This window comes from Jaculus jaculus, chromosome 1 (assembly GCF_020740685.1).
Source record: "Jaculus jaculus isolate mJacJac1 chromosome 1, mJacJac1.mat.Y.cur, whole genome shotgun sequence".
NCBI classification, from domain to species: Eukaryota; Metazoa; Chordata; class Mammalia; order Rodentia; family Dipodidae; genus Jaculus; species Jaculus jaculus.
In genome coordinates, this window is record NC_059102.1 from 332607167 (window position 1) to 332632041 (window position 24875).

The 24875-nt window shown below is 43.9% G+C and overlaps 1 pseudogene; it reads left to right on the top strand.

Moving 5' to 3' along the window:
* Nucleotides 1-4465: 4465 nt before the first annotated feature.
* Nucleotides 4466-6509, top strand: LOC123458795 (annotated as a pseudogene).
* The last annotated feature ends 18366 nt before the right edge of the window (nt 6510-24875 follow it).

The following is a 24875-nucleotide window of genomic DNA, read 5'->3' on the forward strand; positions in this document are numbered from 1 at the left end:
TTCTGTTGCTTGAGTGTTTTAAAGGTTTCATTGTAGAGATCCTTTACTTCCTTGGTTAGGTTTATTCCAAAAGTACTTTTTTTTTAATGCAATTGTGAATGGGAGTGATTCTCTGATTTCATTCTGTGTGTTTGTTGTTAGCTCCTGATTTCTCTTTGCTTATTTTGTATCCTGCTATGTGGCTACAGGTGTTTATCAGCTCTAACAGTTTGCTCATAGTTTTTAGGGTCTTTTATGGATAGAATCATGTCATCTGCAAATAATTATAACTTGATCTCTTCCTTTCCAATTTGTATCCCTTTTAGGTGTATCTCTTGCCTTATTGCTCCCATAGCCAATTTCTTGACAGGGTCTTTTCAAAAATATTTTTGGAACCAGGCATGGTGGTGTACGCTTTTAATTCCAGCACTCAGGAGCGGGAGGTAGGCAGACCACTGTGAGTTCAAGGCCACCCTGAGACTACATAGTGAATTCCAGGTCAGCCTGAGCTAGAGTGAGACCCTACCTTGAACAACCAAAAAAAAAAAAAAAAAACATATATATATATATATATATATATATATATATATATATATATATATGGGGGGCTGTAGAGATGGCTTAGCAGTCATATATCATATAATTTTTAATTTATAAAAAATTGGGAGCCGGGTGTGGTGGCACACGCCTTTAATTCCAGCACTTGGGAGGCAGAGGTAGGAGGATTGCCATGAGTTCAAGGCCACCCTGAGATGACAGAGTTAATTCCAGGTCAGCCTGGACCAGAGTGAGACCCTACCTCGAAAAGTCAAAAATAAATCAAAAATTAAAAAATGTAGCTAGGTGTGGCACACACCTTTAATCCCAGCACTCAGGAGGCAGAGGTAGGACAATCTCCATGAGTTCAGGGCCACCCTGAGACTGCATAGTGAATTCCAGGTCAGCCTGAGCTAGAGTGAGACTCAGCATGACCTAGAGTGTGACTCTATCTCAAAAAACCAAATACACACACACACACACACACACAATTACTTATTCATTTATTTATTTAAGAGAGAGTGGGGGAAGATAGAGAAAGATCAGCTAGGGTCTCTAGCCACTGGGAATGAACTTCAAATGAATGTACCATCATGTGCATCTGGCTTACATGGATTCTGGGGAGTTGAACCTGAGTTCTTAGGCTTCACAGGCAAGGGCCTTTACTGCTAAGCCATCTCTCCAGCCCTCAGTTGTTTATTATTTAGATTTTTGAGTTCTTTGTATATCATGGATATTTGTCCTCTGTCAGATGTATAGCTGGCAAAGATTTTCTCCCATTCTGTAGGCTACCTCTTTGCTCTATTCACAGTGTCCTTTATGGTACAAAAGCTTTTTAATTTCATGAGATCCCAGTGATTGATTAATGGTTATATTCAGAAAGTCATTGCCTATACCAATATGTTCAAGTGTTTCCCCTTGTTTTTCCTGTAGCAGTTTCAGAGTCTCAAGCCTGATATTAAGATCCTTGATCCATTTGGGCTTTATTCTTGTGCATGGAGAAAGATAAAGATCCATTTTCATCTTTCAACATATAGATATCCAGTTTTCCAGCACTATATGATAACGAGGCTGTCTTTTCTGCAATGAATATTTTTGGCATTTTTGTCAAAACTCAGATGGTTGTAGGTGCCTGGTTTTACATTTGGGTCCTCTGTTCTGTTTCATTGATCAAGGGGCCAATGTAGCTGTGGCCCAAGGGAGCCTAGCTATCTTGTGAGTTGACTGCACACTTTGGCATCATCAAAGTGGTGGTGGGTTTTAGGCATGTAAAATGCAAGTGTTGTGGAATCATGAAGGCTTCCACTCAGATCTCAAAGGAAGGTCTGGGAGACTAAGCAGGAATTTCCCACAGATGATGGTAGTCTGATGAGGATGAGGTCCCAGAAGCAATGGAGACCCTAGATGTTGGAAATGTGGATGTTGGAAGTGGGGGTCATCCGTTGAGGATATCTACAGGCAATGATAGGGCTAGGCCAGGAGAAGCCTGCGGGGCAGGACTGTTCAGGTCCTGAGGAGCTCATGTCACACCACCATGTGTCTCCGATGCTGGGAATGGAGATGTAGGATGGAATGTTTGTTCCATTGGGTTTCAAACTTACTTTGGTTTGATCTTTTCTTTTGAGGCCCTCGTTCTTCTCATTAATGGGAATGTTTACTGTGTGCCATTGCATATTGAAAATATATATATATGTGTATTTTTATTGCTAGCTTTCATAATTGTAGACAATAACCCATGGTAATTCCCTTCCTCCCCCCACTTTCCCCTTTGCAACTCCACTCTCCATCATATCCCCTCCCCCTCTCAATCAGTCTCTCTTTTATTTCGATGTCATCATCTTTTCCTCCTGTTATGATGGTCTTGTGTAGGTAGTATCAGGAACTGCAAAGTCATGGATATCCAGGCCATTTTGTGTCTGGAGGAGCATATTGTAAGGAATCCTACCCTTCCTTTGGCTCTTACATTCTTTCTGCTATCTCTTCCACAATGGACCCTGAGACTTGGAAGCTGTGTTAGAGATGATTCAGTGCTGAGCACTACTCTGTCACTTCTTCTCAGCACCATGATGTCTTCTGAGTCATCCCAAGGTCACTGCCATCTGAAACGAGAAGCTTCTCTAACCAAAAGTGGGAGTAGCATTAATATATGGGTATGAACGTTAAGAGAAGTGCTTACTGGGCAGTTTGGTGAGCATAGTATATACATTTAGCCAGATACCAGCAGACATTACACTGATAGGGCTCATGACTACTCCTGTTGTAGGTTTTCAGTATCAGGAATGTATTCCCTGCCATGGAGCCGGCCTCCAATCCAATTAGAGAGTGGTTGGTTTCCCCCAAAACAGACCTCCACTATTGCACCTGTTGGCTCATTTAGCCTGGTTGGCCAAATATAAATCTTGCAGTGTCCACTGTTGAATATCTCCACTGGTGATCTCTCTCTCTCCTATTGAATTGCATACAGTGTAGCTTTTCCCAGCTTTCTGTCAGTTGGTCTACATGAAGGAGGTTTTCAGCTCAGGTCCAGCATGATTTTTCAGTGATCTTACAGCCCAAGTATGTGGAGTCTTCAGCAATAGGGTCTTACCATCTATTCCTGGTGGGAAGCTAAGAGCCTCAGCAATAGTCTACAATGTTTTGGGGGCATCAGGGACCTACCTGGCCAACAACTCAGTGGAAGGTAACCTATCATTGGTACTGAAATTTTTCTAGTGACAATCTATGGCTTCTGGGCATGCCATTGTCTAAAAATGTAGGTTTCCATATGACTTATTCATACCTTCTTAGATTTTGATTAGCCCTTCCCTCACCTTTCCTTTACTCAATCTCGTTTTTGACCCCACTTAGGCCTTTCCCAGCCCCCATTAAACTGTTCTTCTACTTACATATATGCAATACCATCCTATTAAGTTCCCCCTCCTTCCCTTTCTATTCCCTTTATATCCTCTTTCTAGCTTACTGGCCTCTGCTACTGAGTTTTATTCCAACTCACATAGAAGTCCAATCATTGTAGCTAGGATCCACATATGAAAGAGAACATGTGACACTTGGCTTTCTGGGCCTGGATTACCTCACTTAATATGATCCTTTCCAGATCCATCTATTTCCCTGCAAATTTCATAATTTCATTTTTCTTTACTGCTAAGTAGAACTCCATTGTGTGTATGTGCCATATCTTCATTATCTACTCATCAGTTGAGGACATCTAGGCTGGTTCCATTTCCTAGCTATTGTGAATAGAGTGGCAATAAATATGGTTCAGCAAGAATCTCTAAGGTAATGAGATGAGTCCTTAGGATATATGCCTAGAAGTGCTGTAGCTGGGTCATATGGTAGATCTATTTTTAACTGTCTCAGGAACCTCCACACTGATTTTCATAATGGCTGGATGAGATTTCATTCCTACTAACAGCGTACAAGGGTTCCTCTTTTTCTGCATCCTCACCAGAATTTATTGTCATTTGTTTTCATGATGGTGGCCATTCTGACAGGAGTGCAATGGATGGAATCTCAAAGTCATGTTTTTAAAAAGTATTTTATTTTTATTTATTTATTTGAAAGAGGGAAAGAGGAAGAGAGAGAGAGAAAGACAGAGAATGCATGCCAGGGCTTCCAGCCACTGCAAATGAACTCCAGATGTATGTGCCATGTTGTGCATCTGGCTTACTTTGTATTTGTAGTTTGTCCTGGGGAGTCAAACCAAGGTCCTTTGGCTTTGCAGGCAAGTGCCTTAATCACTAAGCCATCTCCCCAACCCCCATTTTTTTGTCTTTTTGTTTTTTGAGGTAGGGTCTTGCTCTGGCCCAGGTTGACCTGGAATTCACTACGTAGTCATGCAGCCTCAGGGTGGCCTCAAACTCATGATGATCCTCCTACCTCTGCCTCCCATCAAAGTAGTTTTAATTTGCATTTCCCTGATGGCAATAAAGGTTATTTTTGGTTGTGGGAAATGCTTCTGGTGCTGGTGGGTTCGAGCTGTCATGACGACACAGCAATCTGTCCAGGAAATTTTGGCTGGGATGTAACTACTGAGGTAATTGAATATTGTGAATATCGTGAACATCAATAACAAGACACAAGCAGATGTCCCAGAAGATGAGGTAGAGCATGTAGAGGTCCGGCTCTGAGTCAGACCTGCTGGCCAGCATGTTCCCTGGTGAGAATGAGCTCCCAGTGAATGACCAACTGGCTTTGCAGAATGAAAAGACTGTATTGAGGTGAGGACAGAAGAGGAGCTGTCTTCATAGGTGCACTTTACTGTCAATTTGTACCTGGACATATCTGAGTGACACGGAGTACAGTTAGGGCGACCGGACCCCTGGAGATGAAAAAGGGAAGTTTGCACTTGCTAGACATCAAAGACAATCTGACTTATTACCTCTTACCTAGTTCCCTAGACCTGTTTTTCCACAAACAACCTGGGCTCCTCCTGGGAGGAAGATCTTTCATAGGACTTAAACATTGCGGTGGGAGAAATGGCTTAGTGGTAAGGCACTCACTTACAAAGCCTAAGGACCCAGGTTTGATTCCCCAGTACCCATGTAAGGTAGATGCAGAAGGTGGCACATGCATCTAGTTTGTTTTCAGTGGGTGAAGGTCCTGGAATGCCCATTCTCTGACTGTATCTGCCTGTTTCTCTTTTTTCCTCTCATAAATAAATAAATAAACATGTGGTTGACCAAGTTCATCCCCCAGAACTTAGTTCCAGGGCCAACCTCTTCTGAGACAGCCTCTAGCTCTAACCAACCAGCTGTTCCTCTGGTTCACCTGAGCTGGAAGACAGCCTACCACTATGAAGTTATAAATACCTTTTCAAGAGGAGTGCAGGCACTGTGACCACTTGAAAACTTCAAGCTGTGTGTGCAAATTTGAGTTGAGATTGAGTCAAGGGAGGGCCCTCTGGCTCTACTCTCCACATGGGTTCTTTATCCCTTTCAGTTCCCCACATGGCAGGAGCTCCTTGAACTTTCTTTTCTCTCTTTCCTTTCCATGGTTTTTCCCAGGCCCTCCACATGGGATCCGTAGCCACATGGGTGCCCTTCCTTGGCTCTGTACTTCCCTCAATAAATATTATATATATATGTGTGTGTGTGTGTGTACATATATAATTTTTTTTTGTTTTCTCAAGGTGAGGTCTCATTCTAGGCTGACATAGAATTCACTATGTAGTCTCAGTCTGGCCTTGAACTCACGGCAATCCTCCTACCTCTGCCTCCTGAGTGCTGGGATTAAAAGCATGTGCCACTATGCCTGGATAAATATAATAATTATCCTTCTCAGTTTTTAAAATCCAATTCTTTGATTGAAATTAGAAACTAACCTAGGGTTTGGGGTTCAAGGACTTTTCTGGATCCTGAGCACCCTGTTACATGAGAAAGCAATGGTGATGTGTTCTCTGTCCTACCTTCTTCCCTTTAAATTCCTTACAGTCCTGCCTGAAATCACTGGCAGGGCAGTGTTACTAAGCAGGTCCCAGCAGCTCAGCGGAACACAGAGCTGAACACATTCCCAGAGAAGCACTGCCTTGGAGACAAATGCCACCCAGTGGGTTACAGAACATGCCTCAGGCTAGGTCAGCAGAGAACTCTCATCTTCCCCTGGCGAGCCTCTCCATTACAGTCCAGACTCTGGATTGACAGCCATCACATCCACAAGACAAACAAAAGAGAGAATATTCTAGAGTGGGTCAAGGCGCTTTCTCTATCTGGGTTTAACATGCCTGGGAAACCTGGTGCTTGTGTGGAAGGCCTACAAAGTGATTGTGAAGAATTCTGGTCAAGGCTCAGAAAATTAAACTGGAAGAGAATTTTAATTTGCCATTGAGAAGATATTCCCTTTGATGGTACCATGGAAGAAATGGAAAGCCAAAGAAAGTGTCCCAATTCTGAAGAAAAAGTGTTCAGTGCAAATGGGGCCCAAGGAAGCCACATGGACTTGGTCAGCTCCACCAGTTGTCCGCCCTCCCCCAAGACAGGGTTTCAGGGTGGCCTTGAACACTCTGTGATTCTCTTCTCTGTGCCTCCTGAGTGCTGGGATTAAAGGCATGTGCCACCATGCCTGGTGAGTTTTTAAATTTTTTTAAAATTTATTTGAGAGTGACAGACACAGAGAGAAAGAGGCAGATAGATAAAGAGAGAATGGGCGCGCCATGGCCCCCAGCCACTGTAAACGAACTCCAGATGCATACGCCCTCTTGTGCCTCTGGCTTACGTGGGTCCTGGGGAATCGAGCCTCGACCACTAAGCCCTCCATGCAGTCCTCCACCAGTTCTGACGCGTCAAGAGTGTGGGGTGTCTTCCAGCTGTTCTTTGGTGTGGAAGGACAGCGATGGAACAGAACAGGGGTTGAATCTATTTTGTCACCATTGGTCTTTTGATTTTTTTCCCCATTTTCTTGAAAGACTAATTTAATCTTAGATCCATTCTAAAATTTTAGGTGGAGGGACAAGAAAAATGCAGTATAGGGAAATGGGGAAATAGCTCAGTGGTTAAAGTTCCTATTGGTTTGCACAGGTGCTGGCTAAATTCCCCGGAACCTATGTAAATGCCACATAAGAAAAGTAGCACAAGCATCCGGGAGGAAGAGACCCCAGAGTGACAACCCACACGCGCACACGCACACGCACGTGAATGAGAACATTGAAAGAAAGAAGAATGTGTTATTGTTTACTAGAGGGAGAAAGAGACAGGACAGAACGGGAGCGCCAGGGCCTCCAGCTGTCATAAATGAACTCCAGGCGCAGGCACCACCTGCGCATCTGGCCTACGTGATACTGAGGAAAAACCTTGGCTTTTCAGGCAAGTGCCTAAACTGGTAAGCCACCTTTCCAGTCTTCAAATTTCTTAAAGAAATGTCACCCTTTATTTCCCTTGGCATAGTAAACATCACACATCACATTACCATCATTAAGGCTCACAGAAGGACTTTGCTTAGTCTTGTGCCTTATCAGAGTCTGTTGATCACAAACACAAAAATATAAATTCATTGAAGAACCCATTGGCAGGAGATCACTTTTAATTTTGTTTTGTTTTGTTTTTTGTTTTTCAAGGTAGGGTCTCACTCTAGCCCAGGCTGACCTGGCATTCACTATGGAGTCTCAGGGTGGCCTCATCCTCACAGCAATCCTCCTACCTCTGTCTCCCAATACTAGAATTAAAGGCATGCGCCACAATGCACTTGAAAATTTTTTAATTAAATAACTTTATTAACCAGACTTTGTGGTGTACATCTTCAATCCCAGCACTTGGGAGGCAGAGGTAGGAGGATTGCTATGAGTTTGAAGCCAGCTTGATACTCCATAGTGAAATTCAGGTCAGCTTGGGTTAGACTGAGATCCTACCATGAAAAAACAAATAAATAATAAACTCTATTAAAAATTTTACGTAACCAAGGCTTTTTGTACTAGTGATGCAGGATTTGGGGATTGTAAACCCCAATTTTTGAGTCTCTATCCTACTTTTAACAAAAAAGTTGATAAAAATGGACTCCAGAAGGGTAAATTGTAAATCGTTGAGGTTACTTTGGGAGAAGTCATCAGTCATGAGGCTATTTAAGGGAAACTTGAGCCCATGGAGAAAACTTCACCCTCTGGCTTTTGGGCTGTCCACAACTCCATGTATGGGTCTCTGCACTGGTAATAGAATGTCTCTTCCACTTGGCTGCCAATGTGAGAAGGGATATTTGCTTTTATCACTATTTTTGTTTTTATGTTTTTGTTTTATTTTTATTTATTTATTTGCACTGAACACTCTCTCTCCTTGTAGATAAATAAATAAGTAAATAAAACATTTAAAATAAAGAAAACAAATGACAGTAAATGCTGGTGAGGATGTGGAAAAAAAGGAACATGGGCTGGAGAGATGGTTTAGCAGTTAAGGTGTTTGCCTGAGAAGCCTAAAGACCTAGGTTCAATTCCCCAGAACCCACATAAGCCAGATGCACAAGGTGGCCCACATGTCTGGAGTTTGATTGTAGTGTCTAGAGGCCCTGGCATGCCAATTCTCCATCTCTCTCTCACTCTCACTTTCTCTCTCTCATAAAACAAATTAATTTTTTTTTAAAAAAACGAACTGTTCTACTCTGTTGGTGGGATTGTAAACTGGTACAGACAATTGTGGAAATCATTGTGGAGGTTCCTGAGACAGCTAAACATAGATTTACTGTATGACCCAGCTATACCACTCCTAGGCATATATCCTAAGGATGCTACTTACTATCTTAGAGATATTTACTCATCCATGTTTATTGTGGTTCTATTCACAATAGCTTAAAGAACGGAACTAGTAAGATGTCCCTCAATTGATGAATAGATAATGAAGATGTGGCACACTTACACGATGGAGTTCTATTCCATGGCCAACCGTGGCATGTCTGTTATGGGGGAAATCAACCACTGTCTAATTGTACTGGAGGCCCAGTCCATGGGAGGGAATACATGCCTAATACCAAAAAACTATGACAGGGGTAGTCATGAGCCCTAGGGGTGTTAAGTCTACTGGTGTCTGGCTAAATGTATATAGTATAAATGTATATACCAAACTACCTGGTAAGCACTTCTCTTAATGTTTATACACATATATTAATGCAACTCTCACTTTTGTTTAGAGAAGCTTCTCTTTTCATATGGTGGTGACCTCTGGGATGACTCAAAAGACACCATAGTGCTGAGAAGAAATGACAGAGGAGTGCTCAGCACTGAAACATCTCTATCACACCTTCCAAGGCTCAGGGTCCATTGCGGAAGAGGTGGCAGAAAGAATGTAAGAGCCAAAGGAAGGGTAGGACTCCGTACAATGCACTCCTCCAGACACAAAATGGCTTCAATATCCATGACTTCACAGTGCCTGACATTACCTACACAAGACCATCATAATATTAGGAAAAGATGAAAATAAAAGAGAGAGTGATTGAGAGGGGTAAGGAGTATGATGGAGAATAGAATTGTAAAGAGGGAAGGGGGGAGGTGGGGAATTACCATGGGTTATTTTCTATAATTATGGAAGTTGTCAATAAAAAAGTTTATAAAAAAGAAAAATGAAATTATGAGGTTTTCAGGGATGGATTTGGAAGCGATTATACGGAGTTAGGTAACCCAGGCTCAGAAAGCCCAGCACCTCATGTTCTCTTTCATGTGTGGATCCTAGCTACAAATATTTATATTTGTATGTGAGCTGGAGTAAAAGTCAATAGTAGGTGTCAGCAAGCTATGAAGGGGCCATGAGGGAGGGAGGACAGGAGAGGACAGAAAGGACAGTGTGTGTGTGCGCATGCGCACGCGTGCGTGTAGATTACTGGAGGTGCGGTGGCCTAAGCGGGGTTGGGGAAGGATTTAGAAAATGAAAGGTGGGAGAGGATGATTAATCAAAGTTGAAGATAACCTGGGCTAAAGTAAAACTCTACCTCAAAAAAAAAAAATTAAGATGTCATGAATAAGCCATATGGAACCCTACTTCTTTAGGTAATGGCACACCCAGAAGCCATAGATTGTTGCTAGAAAAAACTAAGTGCCATGGATGGGATACCTTCCAGTGAGTTGTTGGCCAGGGAGGCCCCTGATGCCCCCAGAATATTACAAGCCATTTCCAAGGCTCTTGGTCACCCAACGGTAATAGAGGATATGGCCTTTTTGCTGAGGACTCCACATGCCTGGGCTGCAGGTCACTGAGAAATCTTGCTGGAGCTGAGCTGAAAACCTCTTCCCTGTGGACCAGCTGACAGAAAGCTGGAAAAAGCTATGCTGCATGAAACTCTATAGGAAACAGAAGTCATCAATGGTGGTAAACAGCAGTGAACCCTCCAAGCCTTAAGATTAGTCAGGCCAGATGTGCCAATGGCTGCAATAGTAGCATGTCTGTTATGGGAGAAACCAGTCCACCCTCTAATTGGATTGGAGGCCTGCTCCATGGGAGGGAATATAAGCATGGTACTGAGAACCTGGTCAAAAGTCTATAGTGGGGAGGTCATGAGCCGTAGGGAAGTAACACCTGCTGCTGTCGGGCTAAATGCATATATCGTGCCCACCAAACTTGCCTGTAAGCACTTATTTAATGTTTTTGCCCATATATTAATGCTACTCTCACTTTCTGTTGAAGAAGCTTCTCTTTTCAGATGGAAGAGTCAAAGGAAGGGTAAGACTGCTTACAATGCACTCTTCCAGACACAGAATGGCTTTGATATTCATGACCTTACATACCTGACACTACCTACACAAGACCTTCATAATAGGAGGAAAACATGATGACACCAAAATAAAAGAGAAATTAGGGCTGGAGATATGGCTTAGTTGTTAAGGCACATACCTGCAAAGCCTAAGGACACAAGTTTGATTCTCCAAGCCCCACATAAGCCAGATGCATATGGTGACACATGCATCTGGAGTTCATTTGCAGTGGCTAGAGGCCCTACCATGCCCACTCTTACTCTCTTTCTCTCTCTTTCTCTCTCTGTCTCTAATAAATAAAATAACTTTTTATGTTTTAAAATAAATAAATGAAAGAAAAACTAATTGTGAGAGGGACGGGATATGATGGAGGGTGAATTTGAGAGGGAGAAAAAGGGAGTGAGGGGGTAGTTTTCCTGGCTTATTGCCTATGATTATATATTGCTTTTATAATATTTTATTTATTTGTTTGAAAGAAAGAGAGAGAGGGCACAACAGGGCCTCTAGCTACTGCAAACGAATTCTAGATGCATACCCTTCCTTGTGCATCTGGCTAAATGTGAGCACTGGGTTCTTTGGCATTGCTGGCAAGTGTCTTAACTGCTAAACTATCTCTCCAGCCTTTGTCTATGATTATGGAAGCTAGCAATAAAAAGGTTTTTTAAAAGCACTGCTAATGTGCCAACAAATAAAAATGAATAGAATGTTTCAAAATACAGAAGTAATGCAAAGAGGGCAGACTATGAGGAAATAGCAAAACAAAATAATAACAAGAAAATAGAAGAGCAAACAGAACAAACAGTAGAACACCAGAATGGCGGCTGGAGAGATGGAACAGGGGTTAAAGGCACTTGCTTGAAAAGCATGACAACCTGGGTTCGATTCCCCAGCACCCACGTAAAGCCAGATGCACAAAGGGGAGCATGTGTCTGGAATTTGTGTTTGCAGTAGGAGGAGGCCCAGGTGGTATGCTCATACTCACCATTCTCTTTCACACACTCTCTCCTCTTTCTCTTTTTCTCTCAAATAAATAAAAAAAAAAACTTTTTTGAGGTAGGGTCTCATTCTAGCTCAAGCTGACCTAGAATTCACTACATAGTCTCAGGGTGGCCTTGAACTCACAGCGATCCTCCTGCCTCTGCCTCCTGAGTGCTGGGATTAAAGGTGTGCATCACCACACCTGTCTATAAAATAAAATACCTTTTTTGGGGGGCTGGAGAGATGGCTTGAGGCTAAGTGCTTGCCTGTGAAGCCTAAGGACCCTGGTTCAAGGCTCGATTCCTCAGGACCCATATTAGCCAGATGCACAAGGGGGTGCACTCATCTGGAGTTCATTTGCAGTGGCTGGAAGCCCTGGCATGTCCATTCTCTCTCTCTCTCTCTCTCTCTCTCTCTCTCTCTCTCTCTCTCTCTCTTTCTCTCTGTCTCTCTCTCTCTCTGCCTCTTTCTTTCTCTGTTGCTCTCAAATAAATAAGAATAAACAAAAATATTTTAAAAACCTTTTTTTAAAAATGAGGTAAACACAAAATGTGGTAGCTGCATTGGCATCACATGGGACACTTTTTCAACATATCATTTGCATCTGTACTCTAAAATAATAAAAATACAGTACAAGGACAGGGAGATGGCTCAGTAGTTAAAGGCATTTGCTTGCAAAGGCTAATGGCATGGGTTCAATTCTTCAGTACCCACATAAAGCCAAATGCACAAAGTGGTGCATGTGTCTGGAGTTCATTTGCAGTGGTAAGAGGACCTGGTGCACCAATTCTCTCTTTCTCTCAAATACATATATTTTTAAAGTACAGTACAGAACACATAAACTAGTAGCATAGAAATTTGTTGTCATCATTGTGTTCTGTGCATAATTTCATTGCTAGACTTGGTTTACTTCCCCCCCCACTACCACCGTGTGTGTGTGTGTGTGTGTGTGTGTGTGTGTGTGTGTGTGTGCGCGTTTTTCAGGATTTTTGGAGGCAGGGTCTCACTCTAGCCCAGACTGACCTGGAACTCATCCTATAGCACAGACTGACCTTGAACTCATGATGATCCTTCTATCTTAGATTCCCAAGTGCTGTATTTCAGGGCTGGAGGTGGCTCGGCAGTTAAGGCACTTGCCTGCAAACCCTAATGACCAGGATTCAATTCCCCAGTGCCCATGTAAAGCCAGGTGCACAAAGTGGTATATGCATCTGGAGTTTGTTTGCAATGGTTAGAGGCCCTGGTGCTCCCATTCTTTCTTTCTGTCTCTCTTTGATCTCTCTCTCTCTCTCTCTGCTAGCAAATAAATAAATAAAATATCTTTTAAAAAAGTATTCCAAGTCCTGGGTTTAAAGGCATGGTCCTGGTCCACCAGCCCACCTTCATTACTATCCTTTTATATGACCAGAAACACCTGATTTGCTTATAACACCATCAGAATGAACACAATAAAGGCACTATGTATATACTAAAATGGTTGTGAGGAGCCTGGCATGGAGGCGCACACCTTTTTTTTTTAAATATTTTTTATTTATTTATTTGAGAGCAACAGACACAGAGAGAAAGACTGATAGAGGGAGAGAGAGAATGGGCGCGCCAGGGCTTCCAGCCTCTGCAAACGAACTCCAGACGCGTGCGCCCCCTTGTGCATCTGGCTAACGTGGGACCTGGGGAACCGAGCCTCGAACTGGGGTCCTTAGGCTTCACAGGCAAGCACTTAACCGCTAAGCCATCTCTCCAGCCCATGAGGCACACACCTTTAATCCCAGCACTTGGGAGGCAGAGATAGGAGAATCGCTCTGAGTTCAAGGCCACGCTAAGACTAGAGCTTGAACTCCAGTCCAGCCTGAGCTAGAGTAAGACTCTACCTCGAAAAACCAAAAACTGAATAAAATAAAATAAAATGGTTGTAATATTGCTAAACAAGAGGAATTCTTCAGCTCCATTATAATTTACAGAACCACCAGCCTCCATACAGTTTGTCATGGGCTGAAACACCTGTATTTTGTTCCTGCTTGTGATTATGTTTTACACATATGAGATGTATTAAGTTGTTCTCCAGATGCATATAAGGATAACCACAAGCAGCTCAGTGGATGGCCATACCCCATGCACATGGCCCCATACCCCATCCTCATGGCCACAGCCCCACGCCCATGACCACCCCCACCCCATCCCCATGTCTACACCCCTCCACCCCTATGTCTACACCCCCAACCTATGGCGACACACCCCCTCCCCACAGCCACACGCCCCATCCCCATGCCCGCACACCCCATCCCCACGGCCACACACACCCCCACGGCCAAACTATCAATGTGCCTTTTACATTGGGAGGATTTACTCATTCAGACTGTGTGTAACTAATATGTTTCCCTGAGTCCCCATTGGGACAGCATCCTCCTCCCTGGAGCACAGAGGTGCTGGGCCCAGTGTGTGAATGTTGGCCATCCTCTGTGTGCGTTCCATGTGCCACATACCTGAGGGACCTGCTGAACAGGAGCAATAAGGTGGCAAGTGTTCAACAGTCAGGGTCCAGCTCCAAGGATGAACTTTGTGAGACACTACAAAGAGAATCTGACACAATAGATTGAACTGAAAAAGCAAGCTGTCCTAGAAGCTGAGGGGACAGAGGATTGTCACTGCAGGACAGTTGTCCTTGGGCTGGGGGAACACAAGGGAGATGCTGAGAGTACATTTTTAGCACAGTGCACAGGTTGGAGTAGAGGCCTTGGAGTGAAGTCTTTGGAGGAAGGACATGGTCAGTCCATGTTAATATTTGTATTGGCCCTGTAAGATAATGCAGGCAAATTGCAAAAAAGAAACCAAATGATGGTACAGCAACCAACTACCACTGTCGGGATGAAGAGTCATTGCTGTGATAATAATGGCAGGAAGGAGGAAGGAGGATGTGTCTTCCTCCAGCCATGTTTGCCTCTTGTATCCCTATTACCAGAGCCTCAGTTTGCAGAGTCCAGCGAACCAGGCAGAGGTCAGAATGATGGTGCTGCAGTGAGTTTTGTGTTGTTGGCAGAAAACACCAACCCAAGAGCAGGTTTGTTTTGGCTTACAGACTCAAGGGGGAAGCTCCACGATGACAGGGAAAATGATGGCATGAGCAGAGGGTGGACATCACCCCCTGGCCAACATCAGGTGGACGACAGCAACAGGAGAGTGTGCCAAACACTAGCAAAGGGACACTGGCTGAAACACCCATAAGCCCACCCCCAACAATACACTGCCTCCAGGAGGCTCCAATTCCCAAATTGCCACCATCTGAGGACCTAGCATTTAGAACACAAGTTTATGGTGGGACACCTGAATCAAACCACCACATTCTGCCCCTGGCCCCCATAAATTGATAACCATCTATGATGTAAATTGCACTCTGTTCAGCCTAACTTTAAAAGTCCCCATAGTTTTTATCAATCTTAATGATGTTCAAACATTCCCATAGTTCATTGCCTTTTAACTGAGCTATAATGGCCTCCCCCCAAAAAAACAACCATAATGGCACAGAATAAACATTCACATTGCAAAAGATGGCATTGGACACAGCAAAGAAATATTCAATCAATACAAGATTTAAACAGTGCAAATATCAAACTCTAGCTCCAAGTCTGTTTTAGTCAGGTTCCCATTGCTGCCAGAAATCACCCGAAAAAGAGTAGTTTTTAGGAAAAAAGGGCTTATTTTGGCTTACAGACTGGAGGAGACACTCCATGATGGCAGGGAAAATGATGGCATGAGCAGAGTGGACACCACTTCCTGGCCAACATCAGGAGGACAACAGGAGCAGGAAACTGTGCCAAACACTGGCATGGAGAAACTGGCTAAACACCCATAAACCCGCCCCCAACAATACACTGCCTCCAGGAGGCTTTAATTTCCAATTACCATCAGCTGGGGAGACTAGCATTCAGAATACTTAAGTTTATGGGAGACACCTGAATCAAGCCACCACAAAGTCTGATAACTCTAACCAGTGACCAGTTTCTGGAGTTCTAATTTCTCCCCTCCAGCTAGGCTATTCACAGTCCCAGAAAACTTCACCTGATGCCAGCATCTCTCCTTGGCAGCCATCGCACAGTTCTGGCATCTCCATTGGGTCTCCACTGCAGCCACGGTTCATCCTCATGGCTCCATCCAGTCTCCACCCAGGTAATCCAGCAAGCCTGCTTCACATTTCCCATGGCCATTTCCAAAATACAAAACTGTGTTACAAATTCAATGACCCTCTCTTTTCTACATCTGTTATACTCCATAGTACCAGGTGGGCAACCAACTTGTTAATCCAGGAGGGAATAAAGCAGACTTTGAAGTACAGGACACTCCTTTGGCATTCAGGCTCCTTCAATAGTCTGCTTTCTTCCTGCTGTCCCAGTGCAGGTCAGCTGGCCCAACCTCAATGGTTTTAATCTCTTAAACAATTGCAGCTAAATGGGCAGCAGTTTGGGCTAAATATTTTCTTTTTCTTTGTGCCACATCCTTCTGCTCACAGCAGTCCTTTTCTGCGGAGTGCACCCCTGTACGAGTTCTCAGGACAAAGGCGTAACAGCACGCCTCTCACAGAATCTGCTTCTAGCCCAGTCCAAGAAAAACTGCTTTCTCCCCTTATAAGCCAAACCTCACAGTCCACAATTCTTTCTGTGTTCAGGTCTTTCAGCTCTGACCAGAATGGTTCATCAAGCTGTACGTACAGACTGTAAGACATTTCTTAGACCAAGGTTTCAAATCCTTCTACTTTCCTCCTGCAAATCAGTTCCAAAAGACCAAAGCCACAGAAGCAGGTTTCAGCCAGCAATGGTCCACTTCTCTGGTGCCACTTTTACTGTTGTAGCCAGCTTTTCATTGCTGGCAGAAAACAGCAAGTAGCCTATAGGAGGTAAGGGTTTATTTTGGTTTATAGATTTTAGGGGAAGCTCCATGATGGCATGAGCAGAGGCTGAACATCACCTCCTGGACAATATCAGGTGGACCACAGCAGCAGGAGAGTGTGCCAAACATAAGCAAGGGGAGGCTGGCTATAACATCCATAACCCCACCCCAACAATACGCTGCCTCCAGAAGGCTTCATTTCCCAAATTGCCACCAGCAGATGTACCATTCAGAACACATAAGTTTATGGGGCACAACTGAATCAAACCATGACAGATGGGGTGGAGAAAAATCCAGTTAATAACAGTCACAACATGGAAAAGCAAAACAAAAATCGCAGGACAAATGGGACCAAGAACGTGAGAGGAGCCAGGCGTGGTGGTGCACACCTTTAGTCCCAGCACTCGGGAGGCAGAGCTAGAACGATTGCTGTGAGTTCGAGGCCACCCTGAGACTACAGAGTGAATTCCAGGTCAGCCTGGCCTAGAGTAAGACCCTATCTCAAAAAAACAAACAAAAAAAAGAATGTGACAGTCCACAAGTTCACTGAGGAGCCCACTGAAGGAGGAGGATAGGTAGAATGACATCACAGGACTTCTTTTGTTTGTTTGTTTTTGCTTTTGTTTTTTCGAACTACTTGGAAATAAATAGAAGCTGCTCAGAATGACAAATTCCTCTGGGTCTATCCTTATTCATGCTATAATCTTTTCTAGAATTAGGACAGTGTTGGGGAGAAGGATTGGCTGTTAGCAGCGCTTGCTGCACCAGCATGAGGATCTGAGAGGGCCTCAGGCAGCTGACTTCCTTTTGCCAACACCCATGTAAACAGCTGGGTGTGGCCACACACCTTACAGCCCCAGTTCCTATAAGGGACAGGCCTGAGAATTGCTAGACTTTGGTAACCAACAGGGGGCCAAGGGGGGGAGAGAAGACAGCTGTGGTTTGATGAGAGACTCTGACAAGAAACAGATGGATGAGCCAGACACGGTGGCGCACACCTTCAGTCCCAGCACTAGGGAGGCAGAGGTAGGAGGATCACCATGAGTTCAAGGCCAGTGTGAGACTACCTAGTGAATTCCAGGTCAGCCTGGGATAGAGAGAGACCCTATCTCAAAAAACAAACAAACATGCTGGACGTGGTGGTGCAGGCTTTTTAATCCCAGCCCTTGGGAGGCAGACCCTAACCCTGAGACTACATAGTGAATTCTAGGTCAGCTTGGGATACCTAAAAAACTGAAAAAAAAAATTAAAAACAAACAAAAAGCATAGATATTTTGAGCTAGAGTGATTGTTCCATGGTTAAGGTGTTTGCCTGCAAAGCCTAACAACCTAGTTCAATTCCCCAGTACCCACCTAAAACCAGATGCACAAAGTGACACATGAACCTGGTTTATTTGTAGCTGTTAGAGGCCTTGGTGTGCCCATTCCCTCTGCCTATCTCTCTTCTCTCATCTCTCTCTGCTTGCAAAGAAATAAATAATTTTTAATAAAAGAAATAGGTGGATGATACATTTCTGTTAAAAGCAAATTTTCTGTGTAGTAATGATAATCAGTACCTCACATATAGGTTGACTTTCATAGCTTTTTTGTTCATTGCTTGCTTTTTTTTTTTTTTTTTAAGGGGGCTCACTCCAGCCCAGACTAACCTTGAACTCACTCTGTAGTCCCAGGCTGGCCTCGTGCTCACAGTGATCCTCCTACCTCTGCCTCCCTGGCACCATGCCCAGCCAACTTTTATAACCTTTTGAGCCTGTTATTTCAGGTGGCATTGGACATTTAATTATATTTTGTAGTTCCATTTCTAAACAAAGCCACGAGTATCAATCTATTCTGCTACATTCTGAAATAGAAAAGAAGAAAAAAAGGAAGAAGACACCTGATGTTTCTCCGCTGGCCTCCACACATGTACACGCAGGGCATGCCCACCTGCACATGCCTGCATGTACTACACACAGCACATCGCACATATTCTACACACACACGTGCAAATATATTAATAAATATATAAACTTAGCACCGTCTTTTTTTTTTTTTTTTTTTTTTTCGAGGTAGGGTCTCACTCTAGCTCAGGCTGACCTGGAATTCACTACGTAGTTGCAGGGTGGCCTCAAACTTATGGAGATCCTCCTACCTCTGCCTCCCGAGTGCGCCACCACGCCCGGCTTTAAACTTAGAACCATCTTAAACATGCCTTACTATTTTGTTCTTTTCTCAGCCAAACTCCCCAACAACCTTGTTGGAGCCTCTCCTCTGAAGTGAAGCTTAGACCTGCGGAACCTCAACTTTGGAACATCGGTGGGCCTGATTGAAAGCCCAAATGCAGGAAGAGCCTGAAATGACTGTAAAATAGATGTCATAAAAGTCATGTGCTTTTTATCTAGAAAAGGATATTAAGTTAATATTACAGTTAACACTTATCTGGTTTCCTTAGCAACCAAGCAGAAGCAGCTTGACAGAGAGGAAGGGAAGAGGAGTGACATCATGCCTGCAGCATAAGTTGCCACACAGAGACAAGGTGCCAATAAAAAAGAAGGCAATGTCACCACCCCAAACAGTGACAGCATGCAGTGTGGAGGCAGGCAGTCGCACAAAGCCATGCTCCAGCGGCTCTGGTGAGGAGGGTACAACCGTGAGTGACCACGGCACAGCCGCCCGGCAGCGTGCAGGAGGCAGAAGGGCCGCGTGCCCCCCATTGCTCTGGGGCAACTAATTTTATCACAGCAACCACGGGTGTGTCCATGTGTTCAGCACCACACGCTCAGTACCTGTAACTGACAGGCACTCAGCAATGAATCATGGATAATCACACAGATGCCAAGTCACAAACAGTGTTTCATACTCTGACTGACAAATTCTAGTGGAAAGGGCAGAGATTGACCAATTGCAATTTTAAGAAATTTTTTAATTAATTAATTAATTTATTTATTTATTGGAGAGAGAGAAGAAGGGAGACAGAGAGAGAGCCCACACCAAGGTCTCCTGTTGCTGCAAACTCCAGATGCATGCACTACTGTGTGCATCTGGCTTTACATGGGTACTTGTGGTGGTTTGATTCAGGTGTCCCCCATAAACTTAGGTGTTCTGAATGCTAGGTTGGCTTTACATGGGTACTTGTGGTGGTTTGATTCAGGTGTCCCCCATAAACTTAGGTGTTCTGAATGCTAGGTTCCCAGCTGAGGGAGATTTGGGAACTAACGCCTCCTGGAGGTGGTTTATTGTTGGGGGTGGGCTTATGGGTGTTATAGCCAGTTTCCCCTTGCCAGTGTTTGGCACACTCTCCTGTTGCTATTATCTACCTTATGTGGGCCAGCGGGTGATATCCACCCTCTGGTCATGCCATCGTTTTCCCCTGCCATCATGGAGCTTCCCCTCTAGCCTATAAGCCAAAATAAACCTCTTTTTTTCCCACAAGCTGCTCTTGGCCTGGTGATTTGTACCGGCAATGCAAACCTGACTGCAACAGTACTGGATAACTGAACATGTACCATCATCTAGCTTTGCAAGCTAATGTCATTATTGAGCTATCTCTTCAGCTCTATCAATTGTGCTTTGAAAAGTCCATTGTATAGCACTCATAGGGTTATGCTATAGATGGTAGGGCCAGAGAGAGCAAACACCCAGATAAAGTCTGTTGTCCTGACTCCCTGTGGGGAAAAAGGCAAGGATTGGGCAACATTCTCTCTTCCTCAATTAATCTATTGGGTGGTAGTTGTCTTACTGTGAATCAAAGATCCCTTTGGTGGAATTACAGTAGAGCATACGTGTTGTGGTAGTTTGAAGGGAAAATATTGCCCATAGCCTCATGTGTTAGTGATTAAGCCTCATATCAGTGCCAAGCTGGTGGAGCCTTAGGGAGGTGGAGCTTTGCTGGATGAGGAATGCCACTGGAGGGGGCCCAGGCGGTCCTCGGGGTCATATAGGCCGGTCCCGAGCTTTGCTGGAGGAGGTGTGCCACTGGAGGGGGCTCATATAGGCCAGTCCCATTGCTGGTGATGAGTTCACCCTAACTGCTTCTTCCCGGCTGATATGTGACAACATGAGCCAGCTTCCTGCTCTTGCTGTGATTCTGGATCCATGTTTCATCTTGGCAATGAGAAGGTAAGCGCTACAGGTGTACAGCCTTTTACCATTGCAACATGATGCTGTTCTCTGCAAATGTGTTGGGCCACATACGCAGCTGTCCTGGGATGTATGCAGCCTGTAGTCACAGGTTGGACATGCCAGCTGCAGTGAAAGAGATGGAACAGTAATAAGCCACATGGGGTATTGAAACAGGTATTTGGGAGTTCCTTGCCAAGGCACCAATATATAAAAACACACCAATATTTATTGAGGAGTCAGGTAGCTTTGTTAGGCAGTTTAGTGTGACTGTGCCCTGACAGTAAAAAGCAGAAATGTTCTTAAACCTGCTCTTGCAGTCTCCACTTTACTAGAAATCAGAGAAGACTCTCTTCTCTCCTTATCCCTTGACTAAAGGAGTTAGCTAGATCTGTTTTTCCATAAACAACCTGAGCCCCTCTTGGTAGGGGGCTTCCCTTTCCGAGAATTTAAATCTGATCCCGGCATTGTGGTTAAGCTCAGCCCAAAACTTGGCTTCATGGCTGGCCTCTTCTTGAACCAGTCCCTAGCCCAGATCAATCATCACTCACTCTGGCTCACCTAAGCCTGAAGGTAAGGCCCACCAACCACAATAAGGCTATAAGTAGATGCTTGCCAGGTGGGCAGGCCTCTCTTTCTGGCTGTTCATAGCCCCTGAACGTCCAGGATCCTGTCCTGGTAAGCTTCCTCTCACTCAGCTCAGCTCAGCCACACTGAGACGAGGGAGACCCCTGCTCACACAAAGCTCTCCGCCCCTCCTGCCCTCCATATGGCAGGAGCTCTGTGCACTTTCCTCTCTAAATCCCTTTTTATATTTCAGGCCCATTCTCACTTCCCACGTGGGTTCTCAGGCCATGCGGGTATGTCCATATTCCCTTCTTCAGTTCATAGACCCTCCCTCTCCATCATGTATTCCTCAATACAATTGTAATAATTTAATAATTATACTTCTCAGTCTAAGTTATCTCAATTCTTTGGGTAAAAACAGACACAAACTCAGGATTTGGAGTTCAAGGACTTCCTTAAATTCCCCAAACCTCACAACAATATGATACAGAAATTAGGGTTTCTCTGATAATGAACCAATATATGCCAATTATACCAATATAATATAATAATTTTGGGGTATACCCAGGCTTTTGTTTTATGAATTCTACAGACCAGAGGGTAAAAATTAGAGAGGCTCTATTAGATTAAGAGAAGGAAAGAGGAAAGTATAAAGAGCCCCTGCCTATGAGAAGGCAGGAGGGGTAAAGTCTGCCTAGAGACCCAAACTGGGTGAATTTAGAGGCTCTGAATGGGAGCTGAGCTAACAAGCCCTAATGGCAAATTTTAGGGGCTGAACTAAACAGCCACAGTGCCAGGTCTAGGTTTAATAAAAATCTGTTTTTAATGTTTTAGTATTTACTTATTTGAGAGAAAGACACAGGCAGATATATGCAGAGAGAATGGTCATGAACATCTAACCCCTGCAGATGAACTCCAGATGCATGTGCCACCTTGTGCATCTAATTATGTGGGTAATGGGGAATCAAACCTGGGTTCTTAGGCTTTACAGGAAAGCACCTTAACTGCTAATCCATCTCTCCAGCCCAAAATATTTTTTAAAAAGTTTTGATCCTAACAATGGTACCAACTTGAATGTATTCACTGACTACAAAAATTTTAACAAAAATTTCTTTTAAAGTTTTGATGCAGGATTTTGGGGTTTAGGAGGGGGTCCTCAGAGGATATAAACCCAAAGTATTGGGTTTTGTCCTACCTTTAATAAAGAATTAATTAAGGTATAGTGGTACATGCCTTTAATCCCAGTACTCAGGAGGCAGAGGTGGGAGGATCACCATGAGTTCAAGGCCACCCTGAGACTACAGAGTGAATTCCAGATCAGACTGAGCTAGAGTGAGACCCTACCTCGAAAAACAAAAAACAAACAAAGAATTAATAAGAATGAATCAAGAAGGATAAATTATGAATTATTAATGTTGGGTCAGGGGGTTGCACAAATAATGAGGCAGAGACGGCTCGAGCTCAGTAAAAACCAGAAAAACGTTTATAACAGCCAAGGCATGACAAAGCTGATCGATCAGGGATGCAGCCAGACTCAGGAGCTGGAACCGCAACCCTGAAGGAGTGATTCACGGGCTTTTTAAAGAAAAATCACAACCAGGAAAAACGGGCAAACAATGCACAGCCAGGAGAGTAGTGGGGTGACCTTTAACAGGATTGGTGGGTCTCAGGTGGAGAAATGAATTGTAACCATGTAACTGTAGTTAAGGAACTAGTTGTTTTTGGTTTCAGGATGTTGGCAAGTGTAGAGGGTATTCAGAGAGGGGATCTGACTTTTTATTGGTTGGCTCAGCTACAGGAAAATACCTTTAACAAAAGTACATGAACAATATGGAGAATGTTTAACAAAATGGAGTTCCTATGGTCAACTTACAAAATGCAGTTTCTATGGTTCACTTAGTCCTTTCAATTAAGTTTATTTAGGGGAAAATCACAAATTGTATGGTTGATTTAAGGAAGATTGGGATCTAGGAAGGGAGGCCAGAGCTGAATCATAAACACGTGGGAGATAGGAAACATGCTCTCATGTGGAAAACATTGCATAGTTTATAAGACTGAAAATGTTGAGAAAGACTGGAGTACAGCCACAAGCACATGGAGGGGGGTTCATAAAGCTTATTTAAGAGAAACTGAGGTTTTTAAAGACGGATTAGAGTCGAGCCACAAATCCATGGAAAGTAGAATCTAGGAGCTTGTGTGGTGAGGCTTAGAAGGAACTGGGATGACATCTTCCATGTGATTTCCTGAGGAGGGAAGTGAAGATAGCAAACAGTGAGGGTCAAGGAGAAATGGGAGAGTGTAGACTAAGAGATTCAGAGAAGTGAGTAATGAAGAAAATTACTCTCATGGTCACCCTGAGTTTAAAGAAATTACAGTGGTAGCAAGCAAGCCTAGAGTTGGTGAGAGCACCCACATGTTGGTTCTGGAGTGTAAGAGAAGTACACATCTGGTAGATTGGGAGACCACAGGAAAACCATACAAGTAATCAAGGTAAAAAATTATTCCAAACTATAAGAGAGGCAAGCAGAAAAACTCAGATCAAGAAGCAGTGCCATGCTCTGATAGAGGCCAGAGTCACATGTCCAAGTAGCACAGAGCAAAAGCTGGAGAGACACATACACAGAAGGGTCACACTAAGTGTGAGGGAGGGCAGGAAGTCCACAGCCTTTATAGCATCAGGTATGCAAGACTGGTTTGTAGATTTGGAGGGTGGACCCCATGTGGGCAGATTATTTAGGTAGTATACTAGACCATGGGCATCAGGGGGCACTGTAGATCAGTCTCTATCAGGCACGAGTTTCATTTCTGTCCTTGTGTCAGGGCAAGGAGGCATCTCCTGGTTCTCCTTGATCCTCAATCTCTAACTGAAACTGCCTAAAAGAAGCTATCTTTCTTCTATCCTCCTTCAGTTTGAAGACAGACTAGGTTATATGAAACTCTGTCTCATAAACATAAAGTTTAGTTTACAGGGCATAACAGTGTAGATACCATTCAACTGATGAATGTATAATGAAGAAGTGGTACATTTATACATTGAAATTCTATTCAGTGATAAGGAAAAATGAGATTATGAAATTTTCAGGGAAATGGATGAATCTGGAAAGAATTATACTACATGAAGTAACCCAGGCCCAGAAAATCAAGTACCATATGTTGTCTCTCCTAGCTACGAATCTTTAGATTTGTATGTGAGTTGGAGTAAAAGTCAGTAGCAGAGGTCAGGAAGCTAGAAAGGGACAATAAGGAAAAAAGGAGAAGGGAGGATATTGCAGATATGTAAGTAAAAGGGCAGATTACATTGGGGGGGGGGGCTATTCGTCTAAGTGGGATCAGGAGAAGGGATAGAGTAAAGAAAGTGTGGGGAGGGAATCAAAAATTAAGGTGTGGGGGCTGGAGAGATGGCTTAGTGGTTAAGCGCTTGCCTGTGAAGCCTAAGGACCCCGGTTCGAGGCTCGGTTCCCCAGGTCCCACGTTAGCCAGATGCACAAGGGGGCGCACGCGTCTGGAGTTCGTTTGCAGAGGCTGGAAGCCCTGGCGCGCCCATTCTCTCTCTCTCCCTCTATCTGTCTTTCTCTCTGTGTCTGTCGCTCTCAAATAAATTAAAAAATAAATTAAAAAAAATTAAGGTGTGGGCTGGAGAGATAGCTCAGTGGTTAAGGCACTTGCCTGCAAATCCCAA